The sequence below is a fragment of the Panthera onca genome, chromosome A2, assembly GCF_046562875.1.
Source record: "Panthera onca isolate mPanOnc1 chromosome A2, mPanOnc1 haplotype 2, whole genome shotgun sequence".
Classification (NCBI taxonomy): domain Eukaryota; kingdom Metazoa; phylum Chordata; class Mammalia; order Carnivora; family Felidae; genus Panthera; species Panthera onca.
In genome coordinates this window covers 51,940,588-51,957,951 of record NC_138340.1, presented here as the reverse complement: position 1 = coordinate 51,957,951, position 17,364 = coordinate 51,940,588, and the positions used below count along the sequence as shown (strand labels likewise).

The 17,364-nt window shown below is 54.9% G+C and overlaps 1 protein-coding gene across 12 annotated transcripts in view; it reads left to right on the top strand.

Annotated features, from left to right (window-relative positions):
- The window catches only part of ATP2B2 (ATPase plasma membrane Ca2+ transporting 2), a 382,029-nt gene that overhangs the window by 210,863 nt on the left and 153,802 nt on the right, over positions 1 to 17,364 (top strand). The window contains exon 1 of one of the 12 annotated variants that reach the window (XM_078442750.2): positions 2,402 to 2,542. The exons of the other annotated variants lie outside the window; for them this stretch is intronic. The gene's annotated coding sequence lies outside the window, so the exon portion shown is untranslated. Of the gene's footprint in view, positions 1 to 2,401; positions 2,543 to 17,364 lie in introns of those variants that run through there. 12 annotated transcript variants of the gene reach the window in all.

Below are 17,364 nucleotides of genomic sequence, written 5' to 3'. Positions count from 1 at the left end.
AGGTTCTGGGAACAAAAATCCACGAGCTCCTGAGAGTTTGGTGTTGGCTGGTGAGGGCCCAGTGCATCCTAAACAGGGGCCAGCGCGCAGGCAGGACTCAGGACTTTCAAGAGGATGAGTGTTGGGGCTCCCACCCGGCCCACACCTTGCTGGCCTTCACAGATAGGGAGCCATGGGCCTGGCGTCCTCAGGCTTAGGTCACAGGTTTGATTTACCCCCTCCTGGCTTGAGAGACCTTACCCTGGCTACCACACACAAATTTCTCATTGTAATTCAGGTGCTCACAGCAGTCATTATCGTGGTAGGATCAAACGACTCACTGTTTTGCAGTGGGCTTTGCAAACTGTAAAGTGTGCTGGACGCCGAAAGGATTATTGCTGTGGCAGTGGTGGCTCGTAACTGGCCCCTTGTGGGGCTGTTTGTTTTGTAATCAGGAAAAGTGGTTTCCTCCCCCCCCCCCACCTCTGCCCGCCAATGATGTCGCAGAAATAACGGTGGGATTCCTGGCACAGACACATTTACTCCAACCAGACGTGAGCTGCAATGAGCCTTTCACCCTCTGCCCCTTTACTGCCCACCCTCACCCCGGCCATCTCAGAACGCTCTTATTTCGCCCTGTGTAGGAGGAGAGAGGCTGCCCCTAGGCCCTGGGGAAGGGGTGGGGGACTCCTGGCTTGGCCTCTCCTAAGGTGGGATCTGACTGAGAGGTCTACCTGGAGGGGGACCAGTGGAGCCCCTCATCTGTGCCCCGAAGAAGGAGCCAACATGGGAGCTCCCTGTCCCGGGCCACTGGTGGGGGCAAGAGCTTCTCTGAGCTGTGTCCTAGGTGGAACCCCAGCCAAGTGTCTTCCCTGCCTGGCCCAGGAGCAGAATGGGACCCCTTGGTGGGGTTAGGGAAATAAAGAGCAAGGAGTATCAGCACGGCCCTGCTGACAGAGGCCCTGCCGCTGGCACTCGCTCCCAGCTCTCTGCCTCCCTCGGCCCCTCTGCCCGGCCAGGTTCTGATTTTGGTGCAGTGCAGACTTTCAGCTTAACGAGACAAATTGATATTCTGTGCCAGCCCAGGGATGGAGAGGCAGCTCGGGACGCTCAGGCTCGGGCGGGCAGCTCAGAACTGGGCAGGGGGTGGGGACAGGGGAAGGAGGCAGCTTCAATCTGGAGCTGCCTTCCAGGGCCACCCCCAGCCCTGACCCTCCTCCAGTATGCGCCCCCTCCACGCTGACAGGTGCCCTGAGACAGTGGTCCTGAAGGTCCTCCCACTTTCCGTGCCGTCCTCCCAAGCAGGGCACCCCTCCTCTAAAGGGGTAGGGCGGTGGAAAGGGAGGCCTCAGAATCCAAGAGAAGCCCCTTCACCTACTGTGACCTCCTAACCTTGATCTTGGGTCTGTCCTCCCACCAGTCTGGATTTAAAGGGGCAGCAGGTCTGAACTTAAACGGGTAGCAGATGAGGCGGGAAGAAGTGAGCGGTTGGCTGGGGGGGTGGGGATTGCATTCCTGCAGACTCCTTATTGGGGGTCCCTGGAGTCTCTGGACATGGCCAGCCAACCCCAGTATGGTCAGTCCCCCAACTCATCACAGATGTCCCTGTAGATGAAGTGGATACAGGAGATGTGTTTGTAGACACCCCTGCCGGTGTGCACCTGTGAGCAGAGAAACGGCCTAGCCTCTTGAAGGGGTCTTCTGCCAGCCCTGCAGCCCCCAGGCAGGTGGGAGTACCCATAGGTAGGGCTACAGGGCTGCTGGGGTGGCGTTTAGATGGCAGCGGGGAGCTCAGTACCGGCTCTGCTATGTTGGACCTGCAGCCACAGATGTGTTTAGTCTCTGTGGAGTCCATTGCTCTCCCCCTATGTGACCTTTGCCCCCCTTTGGTCTGGGGGTGCCCTGACCAAAAAGAGGGGGACACCAGAGCCCCTGCATAGCCGAAGGAGTCCCTCAGAAAGTAGGGGGTGACCTGGGGCCATTTGAGCAAAATCTTTCCCTCTCCCCTTTTACGGTCTCCCGATGACCACCATCAGTCGCAGGACGCCCTCCACTCAGGCTCAGCCCCGACAGTACCCTCACCATGCCCTTGACATTCCCTCCTACTTTGGGGGAGCAGGCATATTCCTGGGACTCTGCCAGCTTCAGTTCCTCATGATCCCACGGGAGGAATTAAAACCGCAAACAACACCGTGGTGGTTCGGTCCACACACCCCCGCCCCCACTCTCCTCCCCCAGTCCCCCCACCAGAACAAGCCCTCCCCGCGTCCCTCCCTCCGTCCTCCGTCCTCCGCCCCCTCCCCCAGCCTCCGGCAGCTCAGCGGCAGGGGCGGCCTCTGCCTCCCCCGAGATTGCATTTTGCCAGCGAGATGCTCTCCTAGAAGCCGGCGCCGGCGCCTCCGCCCCCCCCCCCGCCCCCCCACCTGCTCGGGCAGGATGGTACAGTCTGCAGAGGGACCCGGGCACGCTGGCTGGGCTCAGCCGCGGCACCAGCTGCCGCACCGCGATTACGGGGCTGCCCGCCTGGAAACCGTGCCGGATTTGTGGTGATTTTCGTAGCCAAGTAAGTACCGGCATCCCCCAGCATGAGAAAATAAAAAATAAAAAGCGCCCCACTCCGTTCTCCCCTTCCTCCCTCACCCATTTTATTTTGTTTCATTTCATTTGATTTTTTTCAGTGCTGATGGTGGTGGCGGCAGTGTGTGTGTGGGGGGGGGGGGGGGGTGGTTGGTGGGAGCCCGGCTTGTTTATCTGGCAGCAGCTGAGGCTGCATTGGGAGCCGCCGCCGAGGGAGACACTAGCGTGAGGGTCCGTGTGCTGGGGGATAGGACGGTGGTGCTGGGGACTTGAGCAGGGGGCCTTGGACAAGCAGATGCCCAGGGTCTCAGGTAGATGCCGGCAGCCTCTGCTCAGCAAATGCCCCCGATGGATGTTATGCAAGGGCCGGCAAGCCGGTAGCAGGGGGCAAGGTTCTCTCCCCTCTGAGCTTGTCCCAGGGAGAGGCAGAGGACTAGAGGGTGCCTCCTGGCCGGCCCCCACTGGGTTGCAAGAAAGAGGCAGAGGGAGACTCCCACAGAGGGTCCTTCTGGCAGGGTGGGCTGCAGTGTGCCAGGACCACCAGGTCAGGCCAGCTAAGGCATGTGGTGGCAGGGATGAGTCCCCAGGTCCCCAAGATGGTCAGGAGGGGGGCACGAGTGGGGTGGCCAGGCCATTTTGCAGCAGTCATGCTGGGTGGTGGAGTTGGCACTTTCAGCCCGGATGCCCAGTTCCTCGGCCAGTCTGGGTGGCCTCTGGCTGAGAGCTAGGTACCTGGGGCTCCTCCCTGCCCCCTGAAGGGTCAAGACTGAGGAAATCCATCAGGGGGGTCTCTGCACTCCCCATGGGTGAGCTGCGCAGCCACCCTTTGTAGCCAAGGGGTCACTCCATGCATGGCTGTCCTCTGGTCACCTAGGTTGTATGGAGAGGGGTCTCTGGGGCTGGCCTGCCCTAGTCAGGCAAGTGCCCCAGGGGTCTTGGGGCCCCCACACAGAGGCCCAGCCAGGCTCGACCTTCAGAAGGGTAAGCAAGTGGGCAGGCTCAGCCAGCAGAGGGTCTTGGCGTGACGCTGAGCGCCCCTCGCCCAGCACAGAATGGGTTCCCCTCCTTGCCTGCATTGCTCTCCAAATCCCTGGGAGGAGGCAGAGCTGACGTTTGGGGCATTTCCAGGAGCTGCAGGCGCCATCCGGAGAAATTCTCCTTTGACGTGTGCAGTAGGAGGGGGCTTGGAGCGCAGGCCTCAGGGGCCTCCGCCTGTTAACTTCGTTGAAGGAGCAGTGGCAGGGAGGGGGCTAAGACGGCTCTGAGGGAACCCTGCAGGGGGAGTTCAGGAAAGATGCAAATGGCCCATATTATTTAGCTACCTTTGTACCCCCCGTCCCATTCTCATCAGGGCATGTACACAGCCACAGATACACTTATACAAATACAGGACACATAGTAGTGTATTGTATGTGTTCAAATCATATACACATACAGAGTTCCTGTGCCCATAGATACACTTCAGCACATGTGAATACAGCTCAAATCCCTGGATACCACCTGCTCACCTGCAAACCACAGCATGCACATGAATGCATCATGCACACACACACACACACACACACACACACACACACACACAAACACACACCTGTGAATGCAGCATACCCACACATGCACGTAGCTCTAACACAGGAATGCAGGAGGCTGCATGTGGGCTAACTGGCCTGCACGTGGTGCCCTGCAGCAGCCACAAATGTGGCATGTGGCCATGTGAGGGCTGGCCCCCATGTGAAAATGACAAGAACATATTTGTGGTATCCCACAGGCCATTTCTGCATGCCCGTCCATGCATTAGCAGGCGCACAGCATGCTGGAATGTGCCCACAGGGGAGTGTAGGTTGCATATGTACAAAGACAGCCCAGGCACACAGACGCGGCACCTCTGCAGATGCTTCATGCACACATCCACCCCTCAGCTTTCAGACATCTGCCCTGGGAGTGAAGGTGCCTCTGTGGGCACTGGGGAGAGGCTTACCCCTCAGGGGACTACCTGTGAGGACACAGGGACACCAGCCAGGCGAGGGCCAGCCCAGATTCCCAGGGAGCTCTGATTGGAGTCAGGTTATTGATGTTCTGTGGAGAAGGCTGCCCAGAGTTGGAAAGGGGACAGAGGAGGGGGCAGGAGCAGCTGCTGCCCACAGCCCAGACCACCAGGAGTCTGGACCAGTCCCACCACCCCACTTCTCTGGCACCAGGAAACCTGCACACTGGAGGGAGTCTCTCAGAGCTCGGCTCCAGGACACTGCCAACAGCCCCCAAGTTCTCTCCAGACCACAGATCACAAAAGCTGCCTGTGGCTGATGCTGTAGAGAGACTGAAATGCTCTTCTCCCCTTGGCCCCTCTTCCTTTCTCCCCACCTAGCTTAGATATGGGTTGGAAGACTTGGGTACATAATAGTAAGCCAGCTAGCATTCACTGAGCTAATTGTTCTGCATCCATCGCTTCAGGGGTGGGGGGGCGTCCCATGACCACATTATTCCCATGCCATAGATGAGAAGCTGCACAGAGAAGTAGAGACACTTATCCAAGGCCACACAGCTGGAACATGGCAGAGACAGGGTGGAAGCCAGGCCATTGGCTTCCCTGCCTGCCGTCTTGGACCCTCCCCTCCCTTCTTTCATGAGGCCAGCCTCAACTTAGGGTGCCAACATCTTGGGAACCAACAGTCCAAGAACTTGGGATTTGGGGATGAGACTCCAGGAAAGGGTCCAGAGAGTCTCCTGAGGGCAAAAGCAGAGCCCTCCCCAGGCACATGTGGCCCTGTCCTAGACAGCTCTGCCACCTTTTACCTGGTGGAACTGATGGCACTAGAAAGCCAATGCAGATGTGTGCATTCTAAAGTTACCTGGCCTGGACCTGTTCATAACAGGGAAACTGAGGCCCAGCCAGGGGAAAGGATTTGTCCAAGGTCACACTGTGCTTTTTGGAGAGTAGGGTGTCTTGCCAGCCTCCGTCAGGTCCCAGGTGTGAAGCAGCAGGGGTCTGTTTGGTTCCTGGTTTTCCCCAGCTGTTTGACTGCAAGTTAAAATGATGAGTGCATCGGGCCCAGCCTCTACTTCCGACCAGCTGTATGACCTTGGGCAAGCTGCTTTGTCCCTCTGCACCTCAGTCTCCTCTTCTGTGACCAGGGCATGCCTGTTCTTGCCCTGCCTTCCCCCACAGTGATCTGAGAACCTCGAGCACCCTAGAGAGCTGTGCACAGAGGTGGCATTGGCATCAGAGCCTGGAGCCTGAGCCGACGAGCACCTTCCTGCTGCAGTTGGCCAAAGTCAGGAGGGGAAGGAAGGAAGGGAAATCTCTAGGCCGATGGGTCTCTGGCATATTAATGAACCTAGAGAATCACCTGGTAGAGGACAAATTTCCAGGTCCCCCCGCCCAGTGATTCAGGAGGTCCCGGGAGGTGTGTTTTCACAGGTGTCCCTGGGTTCTTATCTCTGTAGCTGTGTACCCAGTGGAGCGAGGTGGCTGAGTGGATTTGGGGGAGCTCAGAGGCTATCACAGCTGGGAGTAACTGGAGCATCATGCTATTCACCTGCTCCTGTCACATCCAGAGAAACTGAGGTCACCTGGCAGTTTGGTGGCAAAATGAGACTGAGACTCAGATCTCCAGCCCTCCAGTCCCCTGTCCTGCCCCGAGCCTCTGGCTGCACCCTGCACCCCTAAATCAGGCCCTTCTCACATGGCAAACAGGGCCATCTTTCTTAGCAGTGTGGCTGGGAGGGGTGCACCTAAGAGGCTCCCTGAGTCTTGGGTTTGAGTCGCCATGATGCCTCTCCCCAGCTCTATGGCAGTGAGGGAATTGGCTTGTCCTCTGTAAACCTCAATGTTCCCCTCTCTAGAAGGGCTGTTGGGAAGATTCTGAGTGATGTGTGTGAAGCAGCTGGCACATCATAGGTGCAGGGTGAAGGTTGGGGACTTGGGGGACCCTGAGGTGCACAGTGTAGTTTCTCTCGACCTCCCCCCTTAGCTCCCAAGAGGCTGCAGGAGAACTGTCTGGGGTGCAAGTTCCAGATGCCACATGCAAACACACTTTGTGGGGGTGGATGAGCCCCTTCCCCAACCTCCCCTGTAACACACAGAACAGTGTGGGAGACAGGGGTGGGTCTCTTATGTGGAATCTGGGCACCCCAGCCCACCCTGCCATCTCCAAGGCCAGAACATTAAACATGCAATAATCCATTTCTCCCTCTGAGCAGGAGCCCCAAACAAGAAACTATTTAGGGAGGATGTCCCCGTGGACAGAGACAGACAGTGGTGATAGTTGATGGGAAAGATGGCAAGGCTCTAGAGTTCAAGGCAGTAGGGTGGAGCCTCAGTTCACCCATCTGTGACCTCTCAGGCTGTTGTTGCAAGGGGCAAGTGGGGAAAGTACTGGACATTGAGTGGCAGGCTCAGGGTGTGGCCAGTATTTGTGGCTCAGTGAGTGGAAGTTGTCGAGATCGAGAATCAGACTAAGTTGTGAGCTCGAAACCTACTTCGGGCATTTAAGAATTTGACCCTTGAGTCAGTTGCTTTACCTCTTCGGGCCCTGGCCTTTGGTCTGTAAAATGGGAACAGGTGCCCACTTCGGAGGGCTGCTGCATGATGACGATACAAAATAGGGGACGCTCTCAGCAACCCCTGAGAACCTACTGTGTGCCAGGGGATGTGCTGAGGGCTTCACCCTGGTCTCCAGTGGGGAGCCCCGCATTGGAGGGAGGGAGTGTTTTTAAGGCCTTAGACGCATTCCAGGAAAGCCCTCCAGGGGAGTAGAGAGCAAGATGGCCCGGCCTGATGGAGGCAGAGGGAGGAGGCCAGGGCTGCAGTCCCTGAGGCTACAGAGGTCCCCACGTGTCGGGGAGGAGGCCTGGGTCTGAGGGTCAGGAGAGTCGAGTTCCAGGAGTTCCAGGCCCAGCTCGGTCAGGGATGGATGACCTTGGGCAAGTCGTGTCAGTCCCCAGGTCTCACGGTTTCCCCTTGAAAGAGGGGGCAGCGATCCTGCCTGCCTCGTGTCCTCTGTGAGGGTAGAGTCTCCTGCCAGCTGGCCCTTGGGCTGAAGGGCCTGAGACACTGCAAGGCTGAGGTTTAACTGCAGCAGCATTTATAACAGCTCTGTTTCCTGTGGCCGCCACAGCAAATGGCCACGACCCGAGTGGCCTGAAACAACAGAAATTTAGCGTCCCCAGGTTCTGGAGGCTGGACGTCTGGCATCAAGGCGTCACAGGGCTGCTTTCTGCTGGAGGCCTTGAGGGAGCTGGCACACTGCGCCTCATCCCCAGCTTCCGGTGCTCGCCAGCGACCCTTGGAGCTCAGTGGCTCGTGGCTGTATCACTGCAATCTCTGTCTTCATTGTCACATCACCTTCTCTGTTGTGTCTCTGTGTCCTCTCTTCTGTTTGTGAAGACACCAGTCACTGGATACAGGGCCCATCCATCCAGGATGGTTTCATCTCGAGATCTTTAAATACATCTGCAAAGACCCTATTTCCAAATAGGGCCACATACTGAAGTTCTCGGTGGATGTGAAACTTGGGAGGGAGACTTCGGCCCGCTACAATTGTTACCATTTTACTAGTTCACTATTAGCAAGTCCTTTGCACAGTGTCTCATTGCTTCCTCACAAGCACCCCTTCTACAGATAAAGAAACCGAGGTCTGGGGGGGGGGGGGTTAGAATGTGCCTGAGTCACATAGCAAGCGAGGGACACAGCTGGGATTTGAACCCAGGTCTCTGGTGCTCTTTCTCCTTGCCATCTTTTTTAGAGCTGGCTAGCGGCTGCTTCTACCCAGGAACCCGTGAGCCAGGAATTCTAGCCAGTCCTGAGCTGATCCAGGACCTGGAGGGGGGGGGGGGGTTCTTGAGCCCCAGAAAGGAGAGCTGGAGGTGGGCAGGGGAGCTTGGAGGTATCGGGGGGGCTATGCTAGGCCCAGGAGACCTGCACAGCAGAGGGTCGAGAGCCCACAGTGCCTTCTTCTCTCTGCCACTCAATGCTCTTATAGACCTCGTGGCTCTCATTGGGAGAATGGGGAGAGCGACACCAAACCTGTGGGGTAACTGCCAAGCTCTAAAATGCTAACCATTGATAGTCATCACTGATAGCTAAAATGTATCCTCCAGCACTTTCCAAATGTTTGTTCGTTTCCCGTGTGGGAGGGTAATTGCTTATTCCAAGCCTCATCCTGATAAGCAGCTCTACTGTTGAATAGCTGCATGTGGTTGAACTAGTGGTTGAACTTGACCTCAGTTTACCTCTCCATAAAAGTACCCACCTTCCCAGATGTCCTGAGAGGCAGAAGGGATTCAGGTGAAGTACCTGGCCTGGGGTTATGGTCCGGTCCACTGAAGCCTGGGAGGAAATAGAGATACAATAGTGTTATCGTACTGTTACCTATAGTGTAAGGATTTGGGGAAGTGATGCAAACGGAGCCCTTGGCTCAGAGATCAGTACTGAAATGGCCTTCCCTGGTGCCATGGGAAAGACTCGAATTTCAATCCTAATGCCAGTGTTTACTGCTGTGACCTTGAGCCAGTATCTTTGCCCCATTGAGCTTGGGAGCTTGGCACCCTGAGATGTAAAGGGGATTTGAAGAGACCCACCTAACAAGATAGTGTGTGTGACATGATAGATAGAAAACTGTCACAAATGGGGTCCCGATCATGCCAGACACTCAGAAACGTTGAGCTTCTGTCCTGCTTCTGGAGAAAGGCCCCCGGAGGACTTCGTTAAAGATGGCCTCAGAAGAGGCAAGTCCTAGTCCCAGGAGAGGTGGATTTAATTTTTGCAGAGACCCCGGGAAGTCGTGCTATAGTGGAGTGGGCGGTTGGAAGAGGCTATGGGAAGAAGCCAAGAACAGACAACCCCGTTTGGGGTCCAAGAGCCATATAGCTTCGAAGGAAGGAAGCAGGTCTCTCTGGGGCTCCCATGCCCACCCCGAGGGCAGTTTTCTATAAAGTTGTGGTGCTCTCCACATTGGCTTGGGCTGCTCCACTGGGTCATGTCTGGCCACCCAGGGACTGCTTTGCAGGGGCCATGGGGACTGTCATCCAAAGGAGCTCACTCTAGCCTGGCTGCCTCAGACCCCTGCTTAGTTGGCCTGGGGCAACAGCTCAAGGCTGGCAAGGGAAGGTGAGCTGTCATGTTTTTCCATCAAGGCTGTAGAGCTGTGGGGGGTGGGGGGCCGGGTTCCTTGGGAAGTCATTTGGAGGTGTCTTCCTGTCTGCCTGAGGCCTTTGCACTGGGTGAGGGCCAAAACCTCATCCAGAGCAAGGGGGGCTGGGCTTCAGGTGACCGAGTCTCCTCAGCGTTCTGACCTGTGCCCAAGGGCAGGGTGCACGTCCCACGTGGGCTGAATTAGCAGTGATGTAGCATGGTGATTCAGGACCAAGTCTGGGCTGAGCCTGGTGACATCCAACCCGAGGCCTGGGCGCTGAGCCTTGGTTCCCTCGGTTGTAAAATGGGGACAGTAATAGTGCCCACCTTACAGGGTTGTTGTGAATAAAGCTGCACCATGTGGACTCCCAGATGCACATTTTGACACCTCTGAAAGAGGGGTGCCTGTTACAACTTGTGGCATGTCACAGTGAACCAGTCATGTCTTTTCCTTTCCTCAGTATATACAAAGTAGCAATACGTCTTACGATAGAGTCCATGAAATATGGTAAATAAGATAAAACCCAGAGAGAACTTAGACCCACCAAGCTGTTGGGAAGAAGTCAGTCCCCTGCCTGCATCCTCACCTCAATCACAGCGGGACCTTAGGCATTTCCTTGCATCCCCCAGGAGCCTTTGTTTCCTCTTCCTCCCAAGGCTGTTGTAAGAAGTCGGCAAGCTTATGTGTGAATCGTATGCCCAGCAGGGTGCCCCTATACAGTAGGTGCCTAATAATTGGTAGCCCAAAACAAACCACAAAGACTGTAGTATAAATAACAGACTCTGGGATTCCCATTCCTGTTCTACTCTTTCCTTGCTGTGTGACCTCATGCAAGTGTCTTAACTTCTCTGTGCCTTGGTCCCGCCATCTATAAAATGGGAATAACAAAAGTCTCCAATTCCTAGGATTGCTAGGAGAAGGAAATAAAATTAAAGTGCTTTAGGGCAATGCTTGGCAGAAGTGTAGGCAGTTATTATTTGATGAACTTCGAGTTCAATAAATGGCAGCTAAAATAGACACTGGGCTCAATAAAATAATAACAATACAGACTGCACTCGTCTTATAGATGGGGCAGCTGAGGCCAAGATGCATGTGGGTATGCCCAAGGTCACACAGCTGACTCTCCCCAGTGTCCAGGCCCCAGCCCAATATTGCCTTCTTGCCCACATCAGTCCAGGGCTCTGATTCTTACGGAGAAGGGGGTCCTTGCCTTCTCCATAAGAGAGGGGAGATTTCTAGAAGCTGCAGCCGGATGCAGCATCCTCTGGGTTGGAGCTCTCTCCGGAAGTGATTTCCTTCTTCCTTCACATTTCTGCTTGTTCACCCCAGTACAGGGGAGGGGGCTGAGCTGGGCCATGCCCAATGTCAGCAGAGCCTGCCGGCCACCCTGCATGCCTACCAGCCAGCACTTCCTGGCCTCCAAGTGCTTTCTCAGTGGCTACTGCAGAGTTGACACAGCAAAACTCCCTCCTGGAGAGAGCAGAAGCCCTGGCTGGCCAACTGGTCCAGCCACTGGGCAGAGCCAGGGCCACAGAATGAACTGGAATGGGAGTGGGGAAGGAGGCACCTGGGTGCAGCCTAACTTGACAGACACCCCAAGTGACCTTGGACCCATCACAGCCCGTCTCTGGGCCCCCATTTCCATCTTTAAAACAAGGACAGTGGGGCTAGATGTGCCTCCTAGGACTTTAAATGTCTAAGATTCAAAATTGTCCAGGCATTGCTGCTAGTCAAGGTCATGAGGAAGGGACAGGGCTAGAGGGAGGGAGCTCAAGGCTGTGCATGTGCACATCCATGTGGCTCTGGGGTGGAGGTCCCTAGGAGCAAGCCTGGGACGGCAGCAGCCCCTGTTGACTCCAAGGCAATTTTGCAGAGAAGGTATAACAGCCTGGCAGCTGGGTTACCAGTGCCGCAGGCTGGTGAGGGGGACCCAGGTGGGGCACCGACAGTGTCCATGCTGACGTGTGTATTTGCAATGCAAAGGTTGCTGAGAACCAGTCTCTTTTAGCAACTATCTGAAGGCAGGAGATCAAGAGCTCTTTAGGCCACTTCTAAATTTATCAACTTACATGACTCACTTCAGATTAAAATGAGGCCTTTCTCCCCATCCCACCTCCAGCCAGTTTCAAGTTTCCAAGCTCAGAGGATCTTGAAAAGGGAAGAGAATGTAAATCGATAAAACCAATATTGGCTGAGTACCTGGTATGTGCCAGGCCGTGTGTCGAGCTCCGTGCCAAGCCCAGAGATGAATCCGCTCCAGAGCCAGCTCTCAGTGGGGAGCCGATGCAGCCCCAGGTGGAAGGTGGTAGCCGGTGGCTGATAGCGGATGCCCAGCTTGGGGGCTGGACCGTGAGTAACTCCTCTGTCCCAGACTTTGCCTCACCACCCACAAGGCCTCAGTTTTCTCATTTATAAAATGGAGCCAGTATAGGAAGAAGTCTGGGCTCGTGGCCACCCCTATGCTCACGTGTGGCTGAGCATTAGGGTCTAGGGCTGTTTCTGTGTGTTTCTCTGCCCTCTCAGTGGCCTCATTCTTCCCTGATGGCCTCAAGAGAACGGAATTCCAACAGCTTCCCTTAACCCTGGGACCTCCAAAGGGAAGGGAACCTCTCTGAACTCCAGAGACCAACCTCTACAATGGGACTGCAGCTAGAAATGAATGCAAATGCCATGTTGGAAAGTGGCCAACAAGCCTTCACACCGAGCTCCCCCGAGCCTCACTGCGGCCTTCAGGGTAACCTGGCATAATAATATCAGCTGTTAAGCAAGCACTGTCTGTGCTAGGCTCTCTGCAAGCACGCCTTCCTTTACCCTTCGCAAGTGTGACGGACCCATTTGGAGAGGAGGAGACTGGGTCTCGGAGAAGTGTGGTGGTTTAGGCAGGCTCCCAGGCCTCAGGGGAGGCCCAGCCCCTCATCATCCTGCTATGCCCTTTGGGTTCAAGGGGAAACTGAGGCCCAGAGCAAAGTTGCCTGAGGTTGCTGCAAGTCCAGTAGCCCAGGACTCTGTCCTGCTATCAGCTGCCACCCCTCAAATTTCATATACCTCCCAACCGTCCAGGAGAAAGGGTGAGGCCTTGGGACAGACCCCAAGCCGGGAACAGGGTCATGCATACCCGGCCCATGTCCCAACACAGCTGTGCACAGTAGGCTGACGCCTCGGCAAACACAGGCCTGGGTCCCAGGAATCAGTCACATCCTTGCTCTTCCTCCCCATTCCCTAAACGACACCCCAGTAACCCTTATAGGACTGGAGCCACACCGGTCTACACTGCGGGAAGAAAAGTCTTACATTCCTTAAGCCCCTCCTCGACACTACTGGGGGGAACCGTAACTCAGAGCCCAACTTTGCCACTGACAAATTGTGTTCTGTGGGTGGTTACTATTCCTTTCAGAGCCTCAGTGTTTTCACCTGCGCAGTGGGGGAGATGGCTGTTTCCCTTGTGGAGATTATGTAAGGTATGAGTGAAAGACCCTGCCCAGTGGCTGCCCCGTGCCTGGCGATTATCATGCCAGTTAGCGACACGCAGTTCTCATGTCCATCCTGTGAAGGTGGCATTCTCTCCTCACTCTACAGAGGGGGACACAACTCCCTCAGTGAGGTTCAGGGATTTGCTTCTGGTCACTGGCTTAGCAGCGGTGCTGTGAGCAGGAGCTGGTCAGTTTATGTACGTTGAGGGACTTACTTCTGTGTTTTTAGGGCTTCAGAAGGCAGCCAAGGGCACTGTCCAGAGAGGGTTTTCTCTGTCAAGGAGACAAAACTCCAGAATGCAAAACTGTGGGGTCTTACAGGGAGAAGACAGCACGGGGCAGTGGTTAAGAGCAGACTCTGGAGCCTGGAAGCCTGGACTTGATTCCCAGCCCCAGTGCGTCCTAGCTGTGCGACCTTGAGCAAGTGATCTATCCGCCCTCTCTATGCCTCAGTCACCTCCCCTGTAAATGGGAGTAAATAATTGTACCTGCTTCATAGGGTTCTTATGCAGATTAAATAATGTAGTAACTGTAAGAAGCTTAGAACACTGCCTGACACTCCTAATAGGAAGCTCTATGAAGTATATTGTTATTAGTAGTATTATTACTGGTATTATTACTCATAGAATCAAAATGGGAAGAGGAGTATGCACTATCCTTCACCCTCGCTGCCCGAATCTTGCCCTCCCTCCTTCATGGCCACCGGGGGGGGGGGGGGGGGGCTTCTCAGAATGTCCATCTGGCCGCCACTCTCCAGTCTAGGCCTCCAGTGTCCCCATTGCCAAGCAAGTAAAGCCCAGGCTCCTCAGCATCTATTCAGTGCACCTGTGATTTATCCCCCAACAACCCTTCCAGCATCTTCCTCCACACTTTGCCTTCCTACCACTTCTCCTTTAGCAGTTAATTACTTCAGCCACTAAGTCAGGCAGGAATTTAGCTGTTCAATACACATTGACCTTCTCCCTCACCTCCAAGCCTTTGCCCAAGCTGTGCCCACCCCTGGAGCACCCTGGAGCCATCCTTCTGACCCCACTGAAATGCCTCCTTATTCAGGAAGACCTTCCTGGCTGTCCTGTTATTGTAAGCTTCCAGGCACCAGACCCTGGACCTCTGGACACATGCCCTAGCCAATGAGTTTTGTTTGTGTTTATTTTTGTGGGTTTTTTTTTGGGGGGGGGGGGGTTCATTAAAACATTGCTGAATAAACACTTGTTGAATGAATGAAAGGGTGACCTTCTTCACTGGTTCCCCCATATCCTCTCTTGTATTCCCCCCCCCATCATCTGTTCTGCTTAAGTGGCCAGATGGACCCTTTTAACAATATGAATCAGACTGTGGTACTCCCTGCTTGAAACTACAGTCTTCCCCATGATGCACAGGATAAAACCCAGGCTCTTTCCATAGCCTACAAGCCTCTCAGTGCCCGCCACTCATCCCAACCCTCTTTCCTCACTCACTCTTCTCTAGCTTACTGTCTTCCTTTCCATTCCTCAAACTCACCAGCCTCTTTCCTGTCTCAGGGCCTTTGCACATGCTGTTTCCTTATCTAGAATGCTTTTTCTCCTCCTCCTTATATGATAGGTTCCTTCTCATCAGGCAAAGGACATTTCCCCATTGAGGCCATCCCTCATCTAGGGCTCCCCCTGTCATGCCAATTGGTTTTTAACAAGCATTTATCACATTGACACTCTTTTTTGTAGTTATTCCTTTGTTTCTTGTCTGCCTCCCCTCTAGACAATCAGCTCCTTCAGGACAGGAAGCCTGTCTGCCTCATTGACTGTTGTATTCAAGGGCCTAGCACTGGGGGGAGGCTGTCTTTCTCGTGCAGCTGTGAAGGAGAAAACAGTGTCCTTCCTCAACTTTACTCTTGACCTAGTGGAAATGATTGCAGGAGGTTGTCCAGAAACCCCACACTCAACCCACCTGCTTCTAATGAGCTTCTCTTTGCCCCAGGGGAGGGAGGGAAGTGGAGAGAGTAGGAGACAGTGAGTGAGGGCTGCTGCCTTAAGTGAGGCAGATGTGATCCGTGGTCTCCTGCCCTTTACATTCTGACTGGGCAGAGGGCGGTGAAGGCCAGACGAGTCTGTAAATCCTGTAACACAGTGCAAGGCAGAATAAAGCAGAGGAAGATCTGGGAGGAAGAGCTCTCAGCTCTCCTGTTCTCTGGGAAGTTGGGCTTTGTCTGTTGTTTGTGGTCCACTGTGGACTTTCGAGCTTGAAGAGCCCTTAATGATGGGTTTGGGGGCCAGATCTTAATAAAGGGAAATCTCTGCTGATTAGACCCACACAGGCTGAGCTCTGGAAAGAGCGTGCCTGGTGCTTACCTGCCCTCCCCCACGTAAGCCCCCAGCGGGGCACCCAGAGCTGCCAATTACTGTGTCCCCAGCCCATGAGGTGGCCAGAAAAGAAACCAGGCAGCTACCACTTGGAAAACCCTATTTTCTTTGTTTAAACTGCAGTCACTTGAATTACAAAACTAATGGCATGCTTGTTGAAGCAAATAGAATGATACAGAAGGTCCATTGCTAAAGGACTCCTTTTCCTCTCCCCACATCCCACGGTCCATACCCTGTTTTGTCAACTTGGGGATGCACATTTTTCCCACGAGTTCGTGACCCCAAGTCCAGGATGCATCTTGCAGCTGATGGCACATCGGAGTTTCATTGGAAGTACATTTTCTTTCTTGGTGGTATGCAAAATCCTGGTGCAACCTGCAATTCAACTTGGAATCATCAAAATCTGGCAACTTGCTATTACTTTCTCCTGTCTCTTCTTTCACTCACTGGCAGGTGTAAGTCCGGAGGGGTTTTGTGTCTTTTCTGTGGTATCTTTTTACTCATACCTGTGACTTTACCCTGTGCCTGGATGCACGTTGGCCATCATCCTAGCAGCTCAGCAGTCTTTGAATGAGAGGCAGCAGAGGCTTGTGCAGAGGGCGAGGGCCTGAGAGCTGCCAGCTCTGCCATTTCCCAGCTGTGGTGTGCCCTCTCTGTGCCCTCATTACCACAGTCGGGGGCCAGCATGCGTGCACCGTCTGGGACGAGGTGTCAGCACTTCCCTCCTTCCCTCTTCTCCCTCAAAGTGGATGGCATAGCAAAGCAGGGCACATCGCCACCCCCTCCTCAACCAAGCAGCTGAGACCCAGAGGAGAGAGGCAGGGAGTCTGGCTCACATAAAAAAGGTTGGGTGCAAAAGGTCGGCTAAAATAGGCCACGCGCAAACCAGGGCAGGAGGTGAAGTCAGAAAACAGGCCCAAAGGTCAGGAGAGAACACACACCAAAGGGCAGAAAACATGAACCTGGAAAGATGCTTCCTTCACCCCCAAAACAAAGAAGATGCATTTTAAAATATTCAGCTGAAGCAAACAGAAGCTTCTTAGGAAGGAGACAGGCACAGGGAGGCCAAGGGGATCTGCTGTCCCCCAGGCCCAGCCTCTACTAGGTGTGGGTCCAGCACACTCAAGGAGGCCCCGGGCAGCCAGATGTACCTGCTGGTCAGAGGCCCCTGGGCTTCTTCCCTGTGCCAGCTTCCGAACCAGAATGCCCTTGACTGACATGCGCACAGGTACCGTTCCAAGTGCTTTGTGGGACTTGTTTAATACCACATGCCTCTGGCAGGCGTTCTCCCCGTTCTACACGTTAGGCAGCTGAGGCTGTGAGACATACAGTGACCTGCCCGAGGGCACCCGGCCAGCATCCTGACTCCAAAGCCCTCAGCCTAACCATGATGACAGTCACCTCACTGTCCCAGAGTACTGGGTCTGGCATGGAGGCCAGTTACCACAGACCAGTGTGCTATCAGTCGGGCTAGGTAAGGCGGCCAGGATACCCGAGCCTGGAGGAGATGCCACCCGCCAGCCCTTGGTTGGGCTATCAGGGAACAACCTCAAGGGGTCCTGACACGGCAGCCAAGTGGAAGCATAAATAAGAGCTAGCTGACTGGAAGGAAGGTAGGAAGTGGAAAGGGTGCTCCAGGCAAAGGCGCAGCTTGAGTGGGGGCGGAAGCCACCACCAGCCGCCCAGAGCAGAAGGTGCCAGGCGGGGGCGGTGAGCGCTCAGCCAGAGAGGTGGCCGGGCCAAGCCAAGGGCAGTGGGCTGAACACTTCTAAGCTGGGGAGTAATGTGACCAGGCTGGCCCATTTGGAAGATCCCATGGCCCTAGTGGGGATAAGGGGTTTGAGGATGAGGCCTGAGGCTGGTCAGGCA